Raw genomic sequence first — 24,327 nt, 5'->3', positions numbered from 1 at the left:
TAAAAAATGATAAAGGGGATATCACCACCGACCCCACAGAAATACAAACCACCATCAGAGAATACTATAAACACCTCTATGCAAATAAACTGGAAAATCTAGAAGAAATGGATAATTTCCTGGACACTTACACTCTTCCAAGACTAAACCAGGAAGAAGTTGAATCCCTGAATAGACCAATAGCAGGCTCTGAAATTGAGGCAATAATTAATAACCTCCCAACCAAAAAAAGTCCAGGACCAGATGGATTCACAGCTGAATTCTACCAGAGGTACAAGGAGGAGCTGGTACCATTCCTTCTGAAACTATTCCAAACAATAGAAAAAGAGGGAATCCTCCCTAACTCATTTTATGAGGCCAACATCATCCAGATACCAAAGCCTGGCAGAGACACAACAAAAAAAGAGAATTTCAGACCAATATCCCTGATGAACATTGATGCAAAAATCCTCAATAAAATACTGGCAAACTGGATTCAGCAACACATCAAAAAGCTTATCCACCATGATCAAGTGGGCTTCATCCCTGGGATGCAAGGCTGGTTCGACATTCACAAATCAATAAACATAATCCAGCATATAAACAGAACCAAAGACAAGAACCACATGATTATCTCAATAGATGCAGAAAAGGCTTTTGACAAAATTCAACAGCCCTTCATGCTAAAAACGCTCAATAAATTCGGTATTGACGGAATGTACCTCAAAATAATAAGAGCTATTTATGACAAACCCACAGCCAATATCATACTGAATGGGCAAAAACTGGAAAAATTCCCTTTGAAAACTGGCACAAGACAGGGATGCCCTCTCTCACCACTCCTATTCAACATAGTGTTGGAAGTTCTGGCTAGGGCAATCAGGCAAGAGAAAGAAATCAAGGGGATTCAGTTAGGAAAAGAAGAAGTCAAATTGTCCCTGTTTGCAGATGACATGATTGTATATTTAGAAAACCCCATTGTCTCAGCCCAAAATCTCCTTAAGCTGGTAAGCAACTTCAGCAAAGTCTCAGGATACAAAATTAATGTGCAAAAATCACAAGCATTCTTATACACCAGTAACAGACAAACAGAGAGCCAAATCATGAATGAACTTCCATTCACAATTGCTTCAAAGAGAATAAAATACCTAGGAATCCAACTTACAAGGGATGTAAAGGACCTCTTCAAGGAGAACTACAAACCACTGCTCAGTGAAATAAAAGAGGACACAAACAAATGGAAGAACATACCATGCTCATGGATAGGAAGAATCAATATCGTGAAAATGGCCATACTGCCCAAGGTAATTTATAGATTCAATGCCATCCCCATCAAGCTACCAATGAGTTTCTTCACAGAATTGGAAAAAACTGCTTTAAAGTTCATATGGAACCAAAAGAGACCCTGCATCTCCAAGACAATCCTAAGTCAAAAGAACAAAGCTGGAGGCATCACGCTACCTGACTTCAAACTATACTACAAGGCTACAGTAACCAAAACAGCATGGTATTGGTACCAAAACAGAGATATAGACCAATGGAACAGAATACAGTCCTCAGAAATAATACCACACATCTGTAGCCATCTGATCTTTGACAAACCTGAGAGAAACAAGAAATGGGGAAAGGATTCCCTATTTAATAAATGGTGCTGGGAAAATTGGCTAGCCATAAGTAGAAAGCTGAAACTGGATCCTTTCCTTACTCCTTATACGAAAATTAATTCAAGATGGATTAAAGACTTAAATGTTAGACCTAATACCATAAAAATCCTAGAGGAAAACCTAGGTAGTACCATCCAGGACATAGGCATGGGCAAAGACTTCATGTCTAAAACACCAAAAGCAACGGCAGCAAAAGCCAAAATTGACAAATGGGATCTCATTAAACTAAAGAGCTTCTGCACAGCAAAAGAAACTACCATCAGAGTGAACAGGCAACCTACAGAATGGGAGAAAATTTTTGCAATCTACTCTTCTGACAAAGGGCTAATATCCAGAACCTACAAAGAACTCAAACAAATTTACAAGAAAAAAACAAACAACCCCATCAAAAAGTGGGCAAAGGATATGAACAGACATTTCTCAAAAGAAGATATTCATACAGCCAACAGACACATGAAAAAATGCTCATCATCACTGGCCATCAGAGAAATGCAAATCAAAACCACAATGAGATACCATCTCACACCAGTTAGAATGGCGATCATTAAAAAGTCAGGAAACAACAGGTGCTGGAGAGGATGTGGAGAAATAGGAACACTTTTACACTGTTGGTGGGATTGTAAACTAGTTCAGCCATTATGGAAAACAGTATGGCGATTCCTCAAGGATCTAGAACTAGATGTACCATATGACCCAGCCATCCCATTACTGGGTATATACCCAAAGGATTATAAATCATGCTACTATAAAGACACATGCACACGTATGTTTATTGCAGCACTATTCACAATAGCAAAGACTTGGAATCAACCCAAATGTCCATCAGTGACAGACTGGATTAAGAAAATGTGGCACATATATACCATGGAATACTATGCAGCCATAAAAAAGGATGAGTTTGTGTCCTTTGTAGGGACATGGATGCAGCTGGAAACCATCATTCTTAGCAAACTATCACAAGAACAGAAAACCAAACACCGCATGTTCTCACTCATAGGTGGGAACTGAACAATGAGATCACTTGGACTCGGGAAGGGGAACATCACTCACCGGGGCCTATCATGGGGAGGGGGGAGGGGGGAAGGACTGCACTGGGAGTTATACCTGATGTAAATGACGAGTTGATGGGTGCTGACGAGTTGATGGGTACAGCACAGCAACATGGCACAAGTATACATATGTAACGAACCTGCACGTTATGCACATGTACCCTAGAACTTAAAGTATAATAAAAATAAAAATAAAAAAATAAAAAAATAAAATTAAAAAAAAAAGAAAGTAAAATATACTTCTGGTAAAAGGATTATAAGGAGGCATAAGAATATGGATTTTACCTACACTAAAAGGTTAAAAATTTTTTTTGTTTTGAAGGTCTAGGTATGTTTTAAAATGTTAGTGGTAAAGAAAATTCTGTGTGTAAACATATTAGCTAAAGTTAAAGGGGCATCATCTAGTTTTTCTGTGAACTGGACCTTAAAGTAAAAACACAACGGGTTTTTCTTAAGTCACTAACCTGTTCTTTAACAAAAATTATAAAAGGTTAAAAAGAGTCTATAAAAATCTTACCTTATGGTCAGACATTAAAAATTGAATAAATATGTCTACTAAGTTTTATTAAAATTAAGTTTAACATTAATAACACACTAATATAAAGGTGAAATTTAGCTCATCGGGTATAAAAATCATACAGAAAGCATTGCCAAATATAAAATGGTATTTGGCTTTCTCTGCTCTAAAAACTAACAAAAATAAGTACTAAAGGAAATTCCTCAGTAAGAAGGCACCAAGGACTATAAAGTCCACTGCTGATGCCCCCACATTTAAAACAAAAGGTCAATTTCTTAAAAATTATATACTTGGTTTATCTTCCACTTTCCTTTCCCTCAAAACTAAAAGTCTTTTAGGACATATACCACATCTAAAATTTCCAGTAAACTAGCACCAGCCTGAAGATCATGTTCTCATCAAAGGGTGGAAAGAAGGACAACTCAAGCCAGCCTGGGAAGGACCCTACTTTGTGCTCCTAACCACCGAGACTGCTGTTCATACAGAAAAGGGATGGACTTATCACACCTGAGTCAAGAAAGCACCATCCCCTCTACAGTCATGGGCCATAGCTCCAAGGGAAAACCCTACCAACCTAAAGCTAAGAAAAATTTAACTCTTTTATTTATTCTATTACTCTTTCCTCTTTCCTCGCTCTATTGCTGACCATCTAGTTATTAACATAACCAAGTCAATTTCACCTCAAACTATTGCATTTAATGCTTGCCTTGTTATAATCTGTGGGGACTGGCCAAGTCAAAGACAGCTCTCTAATTCAGAAAAGAACTTCTGTCCCTCCTGACTCTCCTCAGACTAGGCATTAGTAAATTAGGACCATTTAATCTGAGGACATTTTGATAAAGACCCCAGTGTCAGCCAGGAGTCTTGCCCACCCCCAAAGTAGAGCTTTTATTCTGTAGTTGGTCCAATGTTCTGTGACCACTAAAGAGCAAGGATGGTCTGCCCCAACTGGTTTTTGTAATTTCCTAAAACCATATGTTCATTTTACTAGAGTATCGTAGTTGTTAAAGGCTTAAAACAAACCTTGACAATTAAGACAGGATATCAAGATGTAAATGCCTGGTTGGAATGGATCAAATATTCCTTCCGCATGTTAAATGAAAGCAATTGTTATGCTTGTGTGCACGGCAGCCCAGAGGCCCAGATTATCCCCTTTCCACTAAGGTGGTCCTTCAGTCGACCAGGCATGGACTGCATGGTAGCTCTTTTCCAGGATTCTACAGTCTGGAGTAATAAGTTGTGCTAATCTCCCTCTCTGCTATATCCCAAAGTACGACACCCTGTGGGTCAGCCCCTGAGGGCGATCCAGCTTCTGTCTCCCAACACTAAGTTCACTTCATGTCTGTCAAGACAGGAAGGAAATTTAGTGTTTCTTGGAGACCTGAAGGGATGCAGTGAGCTTAAGAATTTTCAAGAGCTTACCAATAAGTCAGCCCTTGTTCATCCCTGAGCGGATGTGTGTTTGGTATTGTGGTGGACCTTTACTGGACACTCTGCCAAATAATTGGAATGGCACTTGTGCTTTAGTCCAATTGGCTATCCCTTTCACCCTGGCATTTCATCAACCAGAGGGAGGGCAGGTATTAGAAGAAGGATGGATCTGGTTATTGGATGGAAGAATAGCTGTGTCACAACTGCTAGGAGCTGCAGTCATACTGGCTGTGCATGAGACCACTCACCTAGGCCAAGAGTCACTTGAAAAATTAAGCTGGTACTTCTACATCTTGTGTCTGTCAGCCCTTGCCAAAACAGTGGCACAGCAGTGTGTCATCTCCCAGCAGCACAATACTAGGCAAGGTCCAACTGTCCTGCCTGGCATACAGGCTTATATAACAGCCCCCTTTGAAGATCTCCAAGTAGACTTCACCCAGATGCCCAAACATGGAGATCTCATCCCTAGATTTGGACAGCCCTTATGAATTGGTTCAGACAATGGGCTGATGTTTGTGGCTGACTTGTTACAGAGGACAGCAAAGGTGATCAGGTGTAGATCAAGGATTAGAACATAGCCCCCTTGCAGCCACAATGAAAAGGACCCCAGACCATTGTCTTGACCACTCCCACAGCTGTAAAAGTAAAAGGAATCCTAGCCTGGATCCACCACAGCTGCGTGAAACCCACAGCACCTGAGACCTAGGAGGTGAGACCAAGCCCAAACAATCTCTGCAAAGTGACTCTGAAGAAGATGATAAGCCATGCTCCAGTCACACCCAGAAGCTGACTGGTCCATGCATGGCCAAAGCATGAGGATACTCACCATGGGACTTATTTTCCTTAAATTTTGGACTTGTACAGTAGGGACTTCAACTGACCTTCCTCAAACTAAGGACTGTTCCCAGTGTATACATCAGGTCACTAAGGTAGGGCAAAAAGTTAAAATTTTCTTTTTCTTCTACAGTTATTATAAATGTGCTGGAACTCTAAAAGGGACTTGTTTATATAATGCCACCCAGTACAAGGTATGTAGCCCAGGAAGTGACCAGCCTGATGTGTGTTATAACCCATCTGAGCCCCCCATGGTCACAGTTTTTAACATAAAATTAAAAACAGTCATCTGGTGGGGTCTAGGCCATACTAAAAATAATCCATTTAGTAAATTCTCAAAGTTGCAAACTGTGTGGACCTACCCAGAGTCCCACCAGGACTGGACAGCCCCCACTGGATTATACTGAATATGCAGGCATAGAGTTTATGCCAAATTACCCTACCAGTGGGCAGGTAGTTGTGTTACTGGCACTATTAAACCATCCTTCTTCCTACTGCCCATAAAAACAGGTGAACTCCTGGGCTTCCCTATCTATGCTTCCTGCAAACAAACACAAACAAACAAACAAACAAACAAAGCTATAGGTAATCAGAAAGACGATAAATGGTCCCCTAAAAAAATCATACAATGCTATGGGCCTGCTACTTGGGCACAAGACAGCTCGAGGGGACACTAGACCCCCATTTACATGCTCAACCAAATCATACAGTTACAAACTGTCTTAGAGGCTGGGTGCAGTGGCTCACACCTGTAATCCCAGCACTTTGGGAGGCTGAGACAGGTGGATCATGAGGTCAGGAGATTGAGACCATTCTGGCTGACACCATGAAACCCTGTCTCTACTAAAAACACAAAAAAATAGCCAGGTGTGGTGGTGGGCACCTGTGGTACCAGCTACTTAGGAGGCTGAGGCAGGAGAATGGCATGAACCCAGGAGGTGGAGGTTGCAGTGAACTGAGATGTGCCAGTGCACTCCAGCCTGGGTGACAGAGCGAGACTCCATCTCAAAAAAAAAAAAAAAAAAAAAGACAAAAGAAAAAAGAAAAAAAGAGAAATAATCACTAATAAAACCGGCAGAACATTGACTATTCTGGCCTGCCAAGAAACTAAGATGAGAAATGCTATCTATCAAAATAGATTGGCTCTCAAATACTTGCTAGCACTGAGGGAGGGGTCTGTAGGAAATTCAACCTTACCAATTCCTGTCTACACACAGATGTTCAAGGGCAGGTTGAAGACATAAAGATATGACAAAATTGGTACCTGTGCCCATGCAAGTGTGGCATGGATTTAATCCTGGGGCCATGTTTAGAAAATGATTTCTGGTGCTAGGAGGATTTAAAACTCTTATAATAGAAATTATAATAGTAATAGGAACCTGCTTACTACTCCCTTGTTTGCTACCTGTACTCCTTCAAATGATAAAAACCTTCATCACTACTTTAGTTCACCAAAATGCTTCAGCAAAAGTGTACTATACAAATCACTATCAATTTGACCTACAAGAAGACATAGGTAGTGAGGATAAAAGTGAGAGCTCTCACTAATGAGTGGAGTTCTCAAAGGGGGGAATAAGGGAGGAGACCACCTCTCATATTGTCTTATGCCCAATTTCTGCCTCCAAAGAAAGAAGAAGTGAAAACTAAAAGGCAGAAATGAAATCCACAGGCAGATAGCCCAGCATGCGCCCTGGGCCTGATAGTTAAAAATCAACCCCTCACCAAACTGCTTGTGTTATCTATAGATTCCAGACATTGTATGGAAAAGCATTGTGAAAATCCCTGTCCTGTTCTGTTCCATTCCAATTACTGGTGCATGCAGTCCCTGGTCATGTACCCCTTGCTTGCTCAATCAATTATGACCCTCTCATGCAGACACCCTTATAGTTGTAAACCCTTAAAACGGACAGGCAGTGCTCACTTGGGCAGCTCAGCTTTTGAGATGCAAGTCTGCCGAAGTTCCCAGCTGAATAAAGCTCCTTCCTTCTTTAACCCAGTGCCTGAGGAGTTTTGTCTGTGGCTCGTCCAGCTACAATATGTCATGAACCAACCTCAAAAACAATAGCTAAGTAAAAAAGCCAGACACAAGACCACATGTTGTATAATTCCATTGACTTGAAATGTCCAAAAAAGGCAAATTTATAGAGACAGAAATGGGCTGATTTACCTCAAGAGGCAGGGATTCAAGCTCTCTAGACTACATGTGATACATACATGAGAAAAAATAAGGAAAAGAAAAGAAATTTAAATATAAATAAATGAAAATAATATGTCTCCCTGATTATAAAGAAAATCACATTTTTTTTGTAGTAATTTGGAAGACAAAATATGAAGAAAAGTCTCTAATTTTGCCACTCAAAACATTCTGGTTTGTTGCTTTTTATACTTTTTCATGCATATAAACATTTTAAAAAGCAGAATTGTTATATAGTCTTTTGTCACTATGTTTTGAGCATATTTCTATGGCAGTAAATCTATCTTTGGCATCATTTTTAATAGATTGATGTATATTAACTTAATCATTGCCACCCAGAAGTAAATTTTCTTACATATATTTTTTAGTGGATTAGAGCAAGCATTTTTGGAATGAATTCAAAGAAGTAGAATTTCTGGAGGAAAATAACATAAAACAGTTTTAGGGTTTTTAATAGAAATTTTCAAATTATCCTGCAGAAAAATTGGTTCAGTTTATACTCCCAACAACAGTGGCAGAGCTGCAGTTTCCCCCTTCCATTTGTCCTCTTTGCTGGTCTTTAAGCAGAAAATCTCACTGTTTTCATTACATTTATTTGGTTTCTAATGCTTTTGAATCTTTTTTTTTTTTTTTTTTTTTTTTTGAGATGGAGTCTTGCTCTGTCATCCAGGCTGGAGTGCAGTAACATGATCTCAGATCACTGCAACGTCTGCCTCCTGGGTTCAAGCTATTCTCCTGTCTCAGCCTCTCGAGCAGCTAGGATTACAGGTATCCACCACCATGCCTGGCTGATATTTGTATTTTTAGTGGAGACAAGGTTTCACCATGTTGGCCAGGCTGGTCTCACATTCCTGACCATAGGTGATCCTCCTGCCTTGGCCTCCCAAAGTTTTGGGATTATAGGCATGAGCCACCACACCCAGCCAGCACAGCTAACTTCTAATGAGATTACCTTAGACAAGTTACTTACTGTCTCTGAGCCTCCATGTTCTCATCCATGAAATGGGTTTAATCACCCAGATTTGTTGAGATAATTAAAAGAGAGAATATCTGCAATGCAACAGCACCATGTTAACACAGTTGACTCATCAGTTTCAGTGCTGGTCTGTCCTCTCTCACCTCTGATTGTGAGGCCCCTTGCTGTCCTTTTGCCACTAGCAGCAGTGTGTTCCCCCAGGAGGCTGCCATCAGTTGCAGGTTTCTTTGCTCTGTTTGGTACGTCCCTTTCCCAGGCACCCAAGCAAGGGCCACTCGTTATGACACAGAGCTCTGACTTTAAGCTTTGAGTCCCCAGGTGTGACTTATGGCCAGTTCTTGTCTGATCTGTGCCCCACTTTCTCATGTCCAAAATGAGAAGACAGCCAGTTCTCTCCAATGCCTTTCCTATGGCTTTAAGAGGAGGTATGTACTTCTCACTTGGAGGAGGGACTGGCAAAACCACTTGAATTTTAATTTGAATCGAGTCATCTTGGCAGAAGTTGTAAAATGTCCTCTCATGGCTCAAAGAAGAGGATAATGCCCTGTCTGCTCCTGGTGTCCCTTTCAGAGGTTAAAGGCCTTTCCATTATTTTGTGGCACTAAAGATCCTGAGCTGCTGCCTGCCTTTTCCCAGCTTCGTAAAAGCATCTTAATTAAGGCCAATTTCAGAAGGCACTAGATGGTCTTCAGTTTAGTTTCCACAGCTATTTCACATGGATCACAGCCAATTACCTGCTTGTGCAATTTGGTCTCCATTTCATTTATCTAACAATTTGGAGTTTGTAGGTTTTCTCGGAGAAAGAGATCTTCAGTCATTTGTGTATGCAGGTGGAGTGGTGGTTTTGGAGGGGGAATCATTTCAGGCAATGAAGCAGAATCTGCTCCATGTCAACAATGCAATCATGGAGGGGAGCTCAGTGGCCAGCATAAAATGAGTTATGGCCACCCCAAAGCTGGCAGTGCTGTAGTTTGCTTGTAAAGCACTTTGGGGAGATGCAAGAGGAGGTTCACAGAAGATAAGGAGGATGCATTCTTCTCTGTGGAAGCCGTCACCACCAGTGTGAGTAGCAGCTGAAAGGACAGAGAGGAAGAGAGAGGCCTGCAATCCCAGAAAGAAAAACATCCATGAGTGGAGCTGCATATTGTGAGTTGGATTCAGCTCATTGAATCAGCAGAGCCTGGGATTCCTGTGATGACAAGAGTGCCTGGTTTATATCAGAGACACAAAGGAAGGGATGCCTCAAAGGTAATGAGAAAGGCACTGGACTGGAGCTCAGAAAATGTGAATGAGTTTTGTCTCCTGTGTGACTTTGCATAATTCACCTCCTTACTGTGTTTCTACATCTGTACAAGCAGACAGTTGGACTAGATTAAGGGATGCCAAATAGGATTCAAATCATGGACTGGGACCAAGTGGCTGCTTGGAAATCTGTGTAGAAAGGATTCTGAGGTAGACCAGGATTGTGAGGGAAACATCCTGCTATTGATTAGCAATGTCTGCCATGAGCATGGGTTTGGGGACTAGAGGCAAGTGTGCCAAGAATTTGCTATCTCTGAACAAGATAATCTCTATAGTTACTTTCAGCTCTAAAACATATTTTGCGACCCCATGACATAAACAGACCTGAACAAAACCTTGTTAAATCAACATCTGATAACAAATCTGAGTCAGAATAAGTCAATTATCACATTTATTATGGATCAATCATATTAAAAATTAGAAATTTTGAGCTGCCAACTTGCAACCAAATTGTCACTTGTATTATTTAATAAATTAGTATTTTGTTGAATTTTTTTAAAAAAATCATAGCTTTCTGAAGGGACAAGCTTCTCTTTGTTTCTCTTGGGTGGAGAAATATGACTAAATGTGACTAAAATTGCCAGATGCGAATCTTCCTGGTTCAGTTTCCTATGTGTACCTTCTATCTGCAGTAATTTAAAGAAGGGTTCTTTAAGTCAGGACTTCATGAAAATGACAAAAGGAAAATGTCAGGAGAGATGTTTACATCCTTACTGTAAATTTTAAACAGTTTATAATTTCCTACAGGTAATTTTGAGGTTGAATATCTTTCCCTTCAGGTGTAGATAATTGGATCGATCTTATCCCTGGTTCATGACACACTCTCCCATTGGTAAAATACAGGAGCATTTTAATATGTCTGTTTATTTTAAAAATACAATAAGCACTATTTTTAAAGGAAACTCACTATGCAAAATTAGTTAGGACCTTGACAACTTACAGCTGGTGACACACCACTGTCCCATGTTCCCAACTCCCTATTACTTCCCCCTACCACAGGGAATCACTTTCCTGAATCTCATATTCTTAGTTCCCTTAAATTCCTTTTTTCTTTTCAAAATCGTGGTAAAATACACATGGCATGCAATTTCCCATCACTAGCACTGTTAAGTATGCAGTTCAGTACTAAGTGTATTCACACTTCTGTGATTTGTCTCCAAGAACTCTTTTCTTTTCTTTTTTTTTTTTGAGGCGGAGTCTAGCTCTGTCACCCAGGCTGGAGTGCAGTGGCCGGATCTCAGCTCACTGCAAGCTCCGCCTCCCGGGCTTACGCCATTCTCCTGCCTCAGCCTCCCAAGTAGCTGGGACTACAGGTGCCCGCCACTTCGCCCGGCTAGTTTTTTGTATTTTTTAGTAGAGACGGGGTTTCACCGTGTTAGCCAGGATGGTCTCCATCTCCTGACTTCGTGATCCGCCTGTCTCAGCCTCCCAAAGTGCTGGGATTACAGGCTTGAGCCACCGCTCCCGGCCTCCAAGAACTCTTTCCATCTTGCAAAACTGAAACTCTACACCCATTTATAACTCCCTGTTTTCCCCTCCTTCCAAGATGCTGGCAACCACCATTTTACTTTCTATTTCTGAGTTTGACTACTCTAAATACCTCCTACAAGCAGAATCATACAGTATTTGTCTTGTTGCGCTGGTTTATTTCACTTAGCATAATGTCTTCAAGGTTCACCCATGTTGTACCGTGTGTCTTTTGGCTATTGTGAATAATGCTGCCATGAAATGTGTGTACAGATGTCTCTCTTCCCCTAGAGATACAGTTTTTTATTTTATCTTTATATAATCCTAAAGTATATATACACATTATGTGTTTAAATTTTACTTATTTACTTTTTTTTTTTTCTTTAGAGACAAGGTCTCATTCTGTTGCCCAGGTTGGAGTGCAGTGGTGCAGTCATGGCTCACTGTAACCTTGAGCACCTAGACTCAAGAGATCCTCCCACCTCAGCCTCATGAGTAGCTGGGACTAAATGCCTGCACCACCATACCCAGTTAAATTTTCTAGCTTTTGTAGAGACAGAGTTTTGCTGTGTCACCTAGGCTGGTCTTGAATTCCTGGCCTCAAGCAATCCTCCTGCCTTGGCCTCCCAAAGTGCTGGGATTACAGGCATGAGCCAACATGCCCACATTTTCTTTTCCAAGTTATATAAAGTATGCTGTATGTATCCCTCTGGAACTTGCTTTTTTCACTTAATATTATATTGCTAAGATTCATCCTTATTGTTGTTTATAGCTGGCATTCATTCTTTTTGAATGCTTGTGACATCATCAGAAGATAGAGATCCTGAGATCTCTTAAGAACTGCTGCTGGGAGTATACACTGGTATGACCACTTTGGAAAACAGTTTGGCTCCATCTCATAAGGTTGAATATTCACACTCCTCCCAGCCCAGCAATTCTACTCTACATCCAAGAGAAATTCTTGCCTATATAAAACAGGGGATGTGGACAATGAATGCTCCTAACAGCTGTGTTCAAAAGAGCAAAAACCTATTTCCCATCAACTGGAGAGTGAGTGACTAAATTGTGGTTTTTATTCCCTTTGATTTCCTGTAGTCTTATGATGCAAGTGACTTTCCCACAGCTAGCTTGGGGAGGGAGACACTCTTGGCAATCGAGTCTGTGGTAGCAGTCCTGCTTAGCCCTAGGGCAACAGGTGCTGCCCAAAACAAGAGTAAATAGAATAAAGTGCCCCATTGAGGCAATGCCCTGGGTCCCTGGAGGTACAGGTTTTTACCTGTAGGAAATAGCCATCATACAAATCAGTCTTTTCAAATGCTTCTGTGAATGGACTGAGTCCAAAGGACACTCTCTCCCAAAACATTACAAAGCTTATTGGGGCTACCATTTATCAAGCATTTATCATGTGCCTGATCATGTACTAGTGTACTAATTAAATGCATTATTTCATTTATTTATTTATTTACTGACTCATTCATTTATTTGAGATAGGGTCTCTCTCTGTTGCCTGGGCTGGAATGCAGTGGTGTGAACATGGCTCACTGCAGCCTCAAACTCTTGGGCTGAAGTGGTCTCACCTCAGCCTCCCTAGTAGCTGGGACTACAGGCATAAACAATTAAGTCCAGCTAATTTTTTAAAATACATTTTCGGGCTGGGTGTGGTGGCTCATGCCTGTAATCCCAGCACTTTGGGAGGCTGAGGCGGGTGGATCATGAAGTCAGGATATCGAGATCATCCTGGCTAACATGGTGAAACCCTGTCTCTACTAAAAATGCAAAAAATTAGCCAGGCGTGGTGGTGGGCGCCTGTAGTCCCAGTTACTCCAGAGGCTGAGGCAGGAGAATGGCATGAACCTGAAAGGCAGTGAGCTGAGATCATGCCACTGTACTCCATCCTAGGCAACAGAGTGAGACTCTATCTCAAAAAAAAACCAAAAAAAATTTTCCTAGAAATGAGGTCTGGCTTTGTTGCTCAGGCTAGTCTCAAACTCCTGGCCTCAAGCGATCCTCCCCCTTCAGCCTCATTATTTCATTTAATCTTCACCATCACCCTATAAGAGTGCCTGGGGGAAGGTGCTCCACACAGTAGCAATGTAGCAACCTCCACTCATAGTGACAGCGAGACTCAGTGTAGTTAAGCAACTTCTCAAAGGTCACACAGCTAGAGGGTGGCTGAGCCAGGATGAAGACCTGGACTTTAAAGCTGGTGCGCCAGTAAATGAGAAAAATCTCTTGAGTGCTCAGGGTAGCTTCCTCCCAATAAATCTTTCTCCAAAGGTTCTAAAAACAATGACAGACCCATCTTTCATAAAACAGACAAAACTAGCAGCCCCTTCATTTTAGAGTGGGGGGTAAAGGTCAGCTAAGCTCCAGGGCATCCCCATTTAATCCTACATTTATATTTATATAAATATAAATCCTATTTATAAGGCAACTGCCAGCACAGCACCCCAAACCTAAAGAGCCCTGCATAGCTGTCTCTGTGGAGCAGGGCATGTCCATGGATGTAAAGAGTTTCCAGTGTGTGCTTATGGGCCAGTCACATCACCCTCAGTCACATGTTAAAGGGCAGCTAGGCCTGGTCTGCTGGGCACCATCATGAGAATCTACTGAGCTTTCAACTAGTTTATCTGTTTGCAGTGAAAGATGCCCTGACAAGAAGGAGTGTGGGTGGGAAAAGTTCTGATTTGAGGTCCCCTGATCGAGGCATGATCTCCTTCCCCAGTCGCAGGAATCAGGGGACTCCATCTGTAAACACAGGCTCAAGCCATGCCCCCCAGCTCCCTCTTTCAACCAGATGCCACCCTCTGCTTCTCTTCCATAGACAGCCTAGAGCTGCTAGCAGTCCCTTAGGATCTGTGCCCTCGGGCCTGGCTTAATTTTTTCCTTTCCAAAGAGCCATCTGTAGGGCCAGAGACGGGCAAAGCCTGACTCATCACTGGATGCCAGTTCCTTTGCCTGACTTTCAGTGATTCCTACCTTACCCTGGGGTTTTATGTTTCTTGTCTCAACACTATCATTTCTCATTCCTCCACAAGTTGAATTGCTCACTCCAGCCAATTGAAGTGTGCCCTTCTTGACACAGTTAGCTCTAGGCACATGGTTGGTGCTAAAAAGAAAAAAAAAAAAAAAAAAAGAGCATTATGTCAATTTCATTGATTAACAAAAGTGATGGCTCCACTGCAAAGTAAAGTTGATACTGCCTGGGCCTCTGAGTTCAAAAGCGTTTTAGACAAATGGCTCTGAGCTAAAACATGAGCATACACACATATGTATCTGTCTCCATCTGATGAAATAATCTGGACACTTGGTTGTTATCCTTGAGCATTTTCCTGCCTCATTAATATATGTGTAGCCAGCACAATAATAATCATAGCTAATAAGGGCTAAAGCTGAGGGCTTTCCTGAGCCAGGCAGTGACTTTAAAAACTTTAACAGCTAAAGCTGAGGACTTTCCTGAGCCAGATAGTAGCTTTTCACATAGACTCTCATTGAATAATTTCTGTTTTTCAGATCAAGAAACTGAGACTTACTATCACATTTGGGATTAAGTTAAAAAAAAAAAAGAAAGAAAGAAAGAAACTGAGGCTTAAAGCTGTCAAGTATTTCAAAGCCAGCAAGTGGCTCAATCGGAACTTGAACCCAGGCAGTCTAGCCCTGGGATCCTGTGCCCTTACCCAGTATCCAGTGTCGGGTACACAAAACTAATGAGTACATGTTTTCAACTATAGTTTAAGTGAGTGACATATTTTTCACTATATTTTATGTAGGTGACTTCCAGTTTGGGAGTATTCTACTTACACAATCTATTGAGCTGGATATTAACTGAGAACAAACAGAAAGTAATGAACTCTGAAAAACATAAAACATGAGCGACATGATGTCACTGCAAACATGATGTCACTGCAAAAGACAAAACAGCACATAGCCTTCTTGCGAGTGTATTTTGCTTACATAGCCTTCTTGCGAGTGTATTTTGCTTACAGTCCATGAGGTAATACTTAGCCTGAACTCAGCAGTGCTGTTCCCTTGGGAGACAGACACACACACACACACACACACACATATATATATATATATATACACACACACACACACACACACACACGTTAGTGGTTTTGTGCCCCCCACCCCGCACCCCCAACACACACGAACACACGAGTTGGTGGTTGTGCTGCCCGGAGCCTCCAGTCCGCCAGTGCCAGGAACGGACCAGATGGGTCCAGCAGTGCTGAGTCAAGGCTAGGAGGGGGCATCCAGAAGCGCACTCATGCTCCGGACTCTTGCACTTGCGGAAATGGGTGGGCACTGGGAGCGCGGGGGATAAGGAGTGAGAGGGAAGGGGGTAAGGTGGGGGCAGCCCTTTCCCAGGCGGTAGAGGGGGCGGTGGTGCTGTTGCCCTTTTAAGCTGCGGCTTGACAGGAGCCGCGCCTCCTGTCGGTGGAGTCTGTTACAAGGGGAGCAGCCGCCCAGGCCGCCACACAGCTCCCCGCAGAGACCTCTGTGCCCCTTACCATTTTCCAGCCGTGCTCCGACTGCAGTGGAGGCAGTGGGGAGAGGCAGAGCGGCCAGAGCTCCGCCGGGCTGTCCTGCCGGGTGGTCCTGGCCATGACAGGGGCTCCGGATCGGCTCACCTTCCGCGCCCCTCCCGCCGGAAATGAGGGTAAGATGTCTGTGTCACGGTTCAAGGCCAAGCTGAAGTTGCTAGCCTCTATCTTCCACAAGAACCAGGAGCCGCCGCAGCTCACGCTCCACTGCAACATCATGATGAGGCGCCCAGCCGCGAGCTCGCGGGTCAGGGCGAGGGCGGAGAGGAGGCTCCTGGAGTCCCGGGACAAAGGGGAGCCTGCCCCGGAGAGGCCCCGGTTCCCCGGGCTGGGCCAACGCGCCCCTTTCTCCTGCGACTGGCCTGGCCCAGATCGCGGGGACTGCGGGAGGCTTGGGTAGGAGGAGGCGGAGGGTGCGTCTCTCTGGCTCCTTGCGCGGGGCTGGCTTGGGGGATGCTGGCACCTCTCGCCCTGGTGGCCGCTTCCCGAGGTGGGAACCCGCGTCTCTCGCAGCCCTTTCGGGGGCCCATGGTCGCCCTCAGTCAGCCGACCTGCTCCGGAACAGCGACGGGGCATGACAGGTAGGCTCTGGCTGTTGTTTGAGCCCAGGCGGGGAAGGGGAAAGGCCTTTAAGATTTTCGGTTTTTTGGCCGGGCGCAGTGCTCATTCCTGTAATCCCAGCACTTTGGGAGGTTGAGGCGGGTGGATCACCTGAGGTCAGGAGTTCTAGACCAGCCAGGCCAACATGGTAAAACCCTGTCTCTACTAAAAATACAAAAATTAACCGACATGATGGGAGGCGCTTGTTGAGATGGAGTCTCACTCTGTCGCCCAGGCTGCAGTGCAGTGGGGCGATCTTGGCTTACTGCAGCCTCTGTCCCTTGACAGTCCATGGCTTCAAGCGATTCTGCTGCCTCAGCCTCCCGAGTAGCTGGGATTACAGGCGCCCGCCACCACGCCTGGCTAACTTTTGTGTTGTTTAGTAGAGACAGGGTTTCACCATGTTGGCCAGGCTGGTCTCGAACTCCTGACCTCAAATGACCCACCTCTGCCTCCCAAAGTTCTGGGATTACAGGCCTGAGCCACCGCGCCCGGACCCCAAAGGCCCTTAAGTTTAAAGGCCTCATTCTTCAGTCAGGTTTTCCTTGTTCTCTCGTGTTCAGCCAATCGTTTTTAAGTTTGTGTTTAAGGAGAAACTAACAATGAAAACGGACTTGTTGTGGGAGGAAAAGTTGGAATGCAGCCTCTGGTGCTGTTTGAGCAATCCCTGTCCCCGGGCCGCCGCTATGTTCTGGAAAGGCACATTGTACCGTGGATGCGGCAGGTTAAGAGTCCTGTACAGGTGATCTGCCCGCTTTTCCTTTCAGGCTTCTGTATCAGCTGTTTTTCCCCTGTAGAATGTGCCCCTGACAGCCGCCCCCTAACCCTACCCAATTTGTCTTTACATGTCTGACCACCAAGGCTCTTCTGGGTCATATTTTGTTCATGCTGATATGTCACCTTCCTCCCCTCTTTAGTCCTTACTATTTTTGCTTTGGTCATGTTATGCTGTATTCTGTAAGCCTTTTTACTTTTTTTTAAATGGTGGCAGGGGAGAATATTTTATAATTATACTTTGTGCTTTTCATCTTCCACTGAATAAATGCTTGGTAAATATTTGTTTTATTAAGTGTGTGATCCTATTGTCACTATATTGTGCTTGAACAAAAATCTTAACTGCCTTGTAAGTTAACTGCTAAGAATGTGTCAAAAGTGCAGAGATAACATCAAGAACTCGTCATGGATAGTACAAAAAGGTCTCTAAGGGTTTGATGGAAGTCTGTAAATTGACTTCATATGAAAGAGAGTGTAAGAAGTGAAAATGTAAAGCATGACTGGAGAGCCAGAGTGATAAAGCCAGCATCCCTTTCCCCAGATCCTTTGTAACAGTGTTATGTAATCTTTTCTAGAAGATCGTTCTGAAAGATAATGCCAACTTGGAACCTAGGAAACCATCTAGTGGGTTTCTGCAGGTTAGGTGGTTCAAATCCTCATCAGCACCTTTGTTTTCTCTGCCTTAGTTTGCTTACAATGATGTTCTCAGTAGCTATAATTGCTGTCTGTCTTTGAATACTTAAGCATTTTTTTTAGATGACAGGGATATATGTGCATTTTTATTTTATCAAGAGATAGAATTTTTACTCTGCTTTTGTGGGCTCTGGGTTAGCTTATTGGTTTTTAGTTGTAAAATGATTAGGGAAAACTGTGTGTGTGTGTGTGTTTGTGTGTGTGTGTATTTTAAGTTTCTTTTGTTGTCAGAGGACTTAGAATTTTATTTTATATGGTAATTCTGACAATTTACTTTATTCTCCACCCCACATTTATTGAACAACAAAGTATGAAAGTAATGTGTCCCATAACCAGCCTTCAGAAGAATTACAGCTGCTGTACATCTGAAATTCTTTTTTTTTTTTTTAATTTTGAGATGGAGTCTCACTCTATCACCCAGGCTGCAGTGCGGTGGCGCGATCTCGGGCTCACTGGAACCTCTGCTGCCCAGGTTTAAGCAATTCTCCTGCCTCAGCCTCCCGAGTAGCTGGGATTACAGGCACCTGCCACCGCACCCAGCTAATTTTTGTAGTTTTAGTAGAGACCCCATGTTGGCCAGGCTGGTCTTGAACTCCTGACTTTGTGATCTGCCTGCCTTGGCCTCCTAAAGTGCTGGGATTACAGGCGTGAGCTACCGAGCCCGACTGAACTTTCTTTTTTTTTTTTTTTTTTTTTTGAGACGGAGTCTCGGTCTGCCGCCCAGGCTGGAGTACAGTGGCCGGATCTCAGCTCACTGCAAGCTCCGCCTCCCGGGTTCCCGCCATTCTCCTGTCTCAGCCTCCCGAGTAGCTGGGACTACAGGCGCCCGCCGCCTCGCCCGGCTAGTTTTTTGTATAGTTTTTTGTATTTTTAGTAGAGACGGGGTTTCACCGTGTTAGCCAGGATGGTCTCGATCTCCTGACCTCGTGATCCGCCCGTCTCGGCCTCCCAAAGTGCTGGGATTACAGGCTTGAGCCACCGCGCCCGGCCTGAACTTTCAAGAAGAAGTTTGTGCTTCAGTTTTCAAAACATTATGATATCAAAAGATAGCTGTGCTGCACATTTGAAAAGATACAGAAACTGAGCATACTGGCAGGCAGTTTTGCCTACTGGTGCTTGAGATAGAGCCACACGTTGGTCTCCGTGGATTTGTGGAGAAAAATAGATACAGAAAGTTATTTCTAAATAAGACCAAAAAATTCTTTTCTTAAGCAGTGACAGGTAAAGAGGTTGTCTTGGCTAACCTTGAATTGTGTTGCCCTTGATTGAGACAGTTGTATGGTGGGGATGGTAGTGGCGATAAACCTGTTTGAAATTTGTCTGCTTATAGTAACCTTTGTGGTAACTGTCACAGACAACTTCATCCTCACAGGCCTTAAAATTACTATAAAACTAATAGAATGGAGGAGAAACAAAGGACCTGAATAATTAGATGTGTAGATAATTGTTCTGTGTTTTCATAACCGGTGAAAAAGAACAGTGTTAGAAACCCTTAAACATTCCATGTAAGGAACACTGCCTGAATTTATATTGCGATTTTTGAGCATCATTCACTGTTTAAAAACAGGCATATTGTGGGTCATATTTTAAAGACAAATAGAAAACTTATCTTTTCAAGATGGATATAAAGTTTAACCTTATCAAAATTACAAAATGTAAAGCATATTATTGAAAAATATTAATGCATAGGTTTAAATATTAGTCATCATTTTAGATGTCTTTCTTAAATATTAAACTGAACAAACATTGAACATGTTTGTGCTCAAGGTTAAATTTCCTGGGGTGATGGATATTTTATAATATGTATAACAAAAACTTATTTTAAGAAGTTTAGAAAATTTTTAGGCAAAACTAGAAAATCATACCGATAATTCTACCACTCAGAATGTGCCACCATGAGAATTTTGTATCTTTCCAGTCCTCTGCTCATCTCTTTTCTCCTGTGCTTGTATGTGTTCCCTCTCCCTTACAAAATCAGATTTTTTTTTTGTAATCTGCTTTTTCACTCAACAGTATTGTAGATCCGTGTCAGAAGTTACTCCTCTACAGTGCCTTCAGTTATTGTGTGCTTTGTGTTGGATGACTGTACCGTCTAGTCATTGTGTTTCCTGGTACTGAATACATAGGGGTGAGTGTGTGTGTGTGTGTGTGTATTTTTTTTTTCTACCTTAACTAATGTTTGGACATCCATAGGTAGAGCTAAATCCTTGAAACCTTCCAAGTGGGGCTTTCAGTTCTCATTGCTGAATTGGTTTCTAGACATGGAGCAAATTATATTGTATGGAAAATTTGTTTTTTGAGATAAAGTCTCGCTCTTGTCACCCAGGCTGGAGTGCAGTGGCATGATCTTGGCTCACTACAACCTCTGCCTCCCGGATTCAAGTGATTCTCCTGCCTCAGCCTCCCGAGTAGCAGGGATTACAGGAGCCTGCCACCATGCCTGGCTAATTTTTGTATTTTTAGTAGAGATGGGGTTTCACCATGTTGGCCGGGCTGGTCTGGAGCTCCTGACCTTGGGTGATCCACTCACCTTGGCCTCCCAAAGTGCTGGGATTACAGGCATGAGCCACCACACCCGGCCTTTTCTTCTTCTAGGTACCAGCTTTTACTTATCAGATTGGTAAAAATATTAGAAAGTGTGCAATGAAATGGGCATTCTCACAGTCGTGGCAGAAAGTATAATTATCTTTGGCTTTCCAGAAAGCAGTTTGGCTTTCTAGAAACTTGCCTAACCTCTTCCCATTTAGGCAAGATGAATTCTGACTACCCCAGGGTGGCCAATCTTGTCCCTGTGGTTCCATATCTCCCAGAAAGAGAGGTCTAGTCTCAGGGAAAACTCAGATTTGCTTGGCTTAGCCCACCTGACAGCTAATCACTGGAAATGGGGTGGGCTGGTAGACTCCTTTGGTCAGGTTTTGTGTCAAGAGAAGGATGTGGAACGACGGGAGAGAGGTAGCAAAACTGGCCTCAATGGAACTAAGTAAGTTAACGTAGAATGGCAAAGGAATGTTTTTCCAAGGAAGAAATTCAAGGGAAGGAAGAAAGTGGAGGGGAAGGTAGCAGTTCTCAAAGTTTTGGGGTCAGGATTCCTTTACACTCTTAAAAATATATTGAGGGCCCAAGGAGCTTTTGTGTATGTAGGTGATATCTACTGGTATTTATCACTAGAAATTAAATCAGAAATATTCAAAATATTCTTTAAAGGTTCACCAAATATTGTTATAAATGCTTTTATGAAAAGAAAATTTCTAAACCCAAAGTAGTACAATCTTAATCTTTTGCAAATTTCTTTGGTGTTTGGTATGTCATTTGTGTCTGCATTCAATTTATTGTGTGATATTTGCTTGAAAAAAATTTGAACAAAGGCCAATGTCATACAGATAGCCATTTTAGATCATTGTGGATATTTCTTTTTCTTTTTCTTTTTTTTGAGATGGGGTCTTGCTCTGTTGCCCAGGCTAGAATGCAGTGGTATGGTCATGGATCACTGGAGCCTCAGTCTCTGGGGACTCAGGTGATCCTCCCACCTTAGCCTCCACAGTAGTTGGGACTACAGGTGTGTACTACCACACCTAGCTATTTTTTTGTATTTTTCGTAGAGACAGGGTTTTGCCATGTTGCCTTGACTTCTTTTTTGATACTCCATCAAAACCTGATTTTTCTTGAACTTTGGATTTTTTACCCTTGCATGATATTATAACATCATGCATTGGTCGCTTCAAAAATAATCGTTCACTGAGATCTTCTATATGTTGATACATTTGATTATATAGTATCAAAATGCATTCATCAATATCACCATCAGTCTCATCAGAATACTTTTGGAAAGCGATGGTAGACATAAGTTTTCTAAAATTCTAATTTTTTGTTCAAAAGCTTGAGTTTTATTATTAGCAATTTTATTGTTGAATTTTATTATGGCCTCTCTGTTGTTTTCCTTGAAATAACAGAATCTCCTTTTTTGAGAAAATGTCTCCAAAACCCAAGCTGAAATAACATTTTTTGTCAGTCATCCTTTGAAGTAAAAATGATATTCCATTAAAGTGGTTAATTCACTTCATGACTTGATTACCCAAGGGTTTTTTCTCAGGTAGTCTGTACGAATGCTCATGTGTACTTCCCATTTCATCACATAAAATATTAAAAAGATATATTCAAGGATTAAGATGTAAAATTCTCACTGCTTCATCATAGACATTCTTTTTATTTTTGAGACAGGGCCTTGTTCTGTCACCCAGGCTGAAGTGCAGTATCATGATCACAGCTCACTGTAGCCTCAACCTTCTGGGCTCAATCAATCCTCCTGCCTCAGCCTGCCAAGTAGCTGGGACTAGAAGCATGCAACCACAATGTCCACCTAATTTTTGTATTTTTAGTAGAGATGGGGTTTCACCATGTTGGTCAGGCTGGTCTCAAACTCTTGACCTCAGGTGATCTGCCCGTCTTGGCCTCCCAAAGTGCTGGGATTACAGGTGTGAGTCACTGTGCCCGGCCCACCGTTCCTTTTTAAACCTTTCAACCTTTCCTGTGCATAGTAGTCATACCATGACTACTAGTAGTTTGGTGTTACTTCCTTTATTTGTGCTAAAGTACCAGCATTTTAACCCACCATTGTATCTGTACCCTTACAGCAAATGTCACCATGTTAGTATTCCTGTCAAAATAGTTTGGACCTGGGGGTCTGAGGGCCACACTTTGGGAACCATTGAAATAGGTACTTAAACCTACGATATGTCATATCTTTTCATCTACAAGATTTTTAAAAACTTGATTTCAGTTAATGTTTTTGTAGTTTCTAAAATATGGTTTTGACGGGTTTCAGTCCAGAGCAACAACATGTATTTTATTTTGCTTATGCTCAAGTTTACTAGACAAATACTAGCCTAATAGATTGAGGTCCTAAATCTAGTTGCAGTTTCTTTAGCCAAAAAAACAAAAAACAAAAAAAACCCCAAAACTAAAAATGTAGAAATGGTTCATGTGGTGTATTCCCAATGTATGCTGAAGAATTTGAAGAAGAAAATGCGATAGTCCAAAAGTGGTGTTCTTTAAGAATAGGATTGGGCCAGGCGTGGTGGTTCACACCTGTAATCCCAGCACTTTGGGAGGCCAAGGCAGGCGGATCACGAGATCAGGAGATCAAGACCACCTTGGCTAACACGGTGAAACCCCATCTCTACTAAAAATACAAAAAATTAGCCAGGCGTGGTGGTGGGCACCTATAGTCCCAGCTACTCCAGAGGCTGATGCAGGAGAATGGTGCAAAGCCGGGAGGCAGAGCTTGCAGTGAGCCAAGATCATGCCACTGCATCCAGCCTGGGTGATGGAGCAAGACTCCATCTAAAAAAAAAAAAAAAAAGGGATTAATTCTAAGAGTTTATTTTAGCCTGCAAAGATATTTGGGACACTGTAAGAGAGGAATGAGAAGAATGAAAATAGTTGAAGAGATATGCTGTTAATGATGTCCTCTTTCAATACAACTTGTTTTTCTTTTCTTTTCTTTATTTTTCTTTCTTTCTTTTTTTTTGAGATGAAGTCTTGCTCTGTCACTAGGCTGGAGTGCAGTGGCACATCTCAGCTCACTGAAACCTCTGCCTCCCAGGTGGAAGTGATTCACCTGTCTCAGCCTCCTGAGTAGCTGGGACTACAGGCACATGCCACCATGCCTGGCTAATTGTTTTTATTTTAGTGGAGACAGGGTTTCACCATGTTGGCCAGGATGGTCTCGATCTCCTGACCTTGTGATCCACCTGCCTCGGCCTCCCAAAGTGCCAGGATTACAGGCATGAGCCACCGTGACCAGCCAGCTTGTTTTTCTGGTTTTCCATGGTTTTCATCGTTTTCTGGTTTTCATGGTTTTCCATGACCTGAAACTAGTTCTTCTGAAGCTAATATATAATAATAATGGCTTTTCCCCAATTTGTAATAGAAAATAGGACAACATAACAGAATAAATGTCTATTAGTGGGTGAAAGCACATAATACTTAGTTCATGTTTAGTTCATTAGCTTTTTTAAAAAATCACATGTAATTGTGTTCTGAAAATATATGTATAGTAATGGCATTTATTGGTATTACTCGGTTCGTGTGATAGAATAAAATGTTCGAATTTTATGGTGTTTGAATTAGTTATCTATTGCTCTGTAACAAATGTAGTGGCTTAAAACAACAAACCTTATCTCACAGTTTCTGTGGGTCAGGATTCTGTGCAGTTTACCTTGGGTTCACTGGCTTGGCCTCTCACCAGGCAGTGAATGTGTTGGTGGCGGCTGTGATCATCCCAAGGCAGGATAGGGAGAG

The 24,327-nt window shown here is 42.3% G+C and overlaps 1 long non-coding RNA gene across 1 annotated transcript in view; it reads left to right on the top strand.

Moving 5' to 3' along the window:
* Positions 1–15,866: 15,866 nt before the first annotated feature.
* LOC140710687 (uncharacterized) overlaps positions 15,867–24,327 on the top strand; it is a 43,901-nt gene continuing 35,440 nt past the window's right edge. The window contains exon 1 of the long non-coding RNA XR_012091814.1: positions 15,867–16,076. This is a non-coding gene — a long non-coding RNA (uncharacterized lncRNA). The remainder of the gene's footprint in view (positions 16,077–24,327) is intronic.

The sequence above is a fragment of the Chlorocebus sabaeus genome, chromosome 29, assembly GCF_047675955.1.
Source record: "Chlorocebus sabaeus isolate Y175 chromosome 29, mChlSab1.0.hap1, whole genome shotgun sequence".
Taxonomy (NCBI): Eukaryota; Metazoa; Chordata; class Mammalia; order Primates; family Cercopithecidae; genus Chlorocebus; species Chlorocebus sabaeus.
Note: the sequence above shows the minus strand (reverse complement) of the source record. Positions and strands in the feature narration are given on the sequence as shown.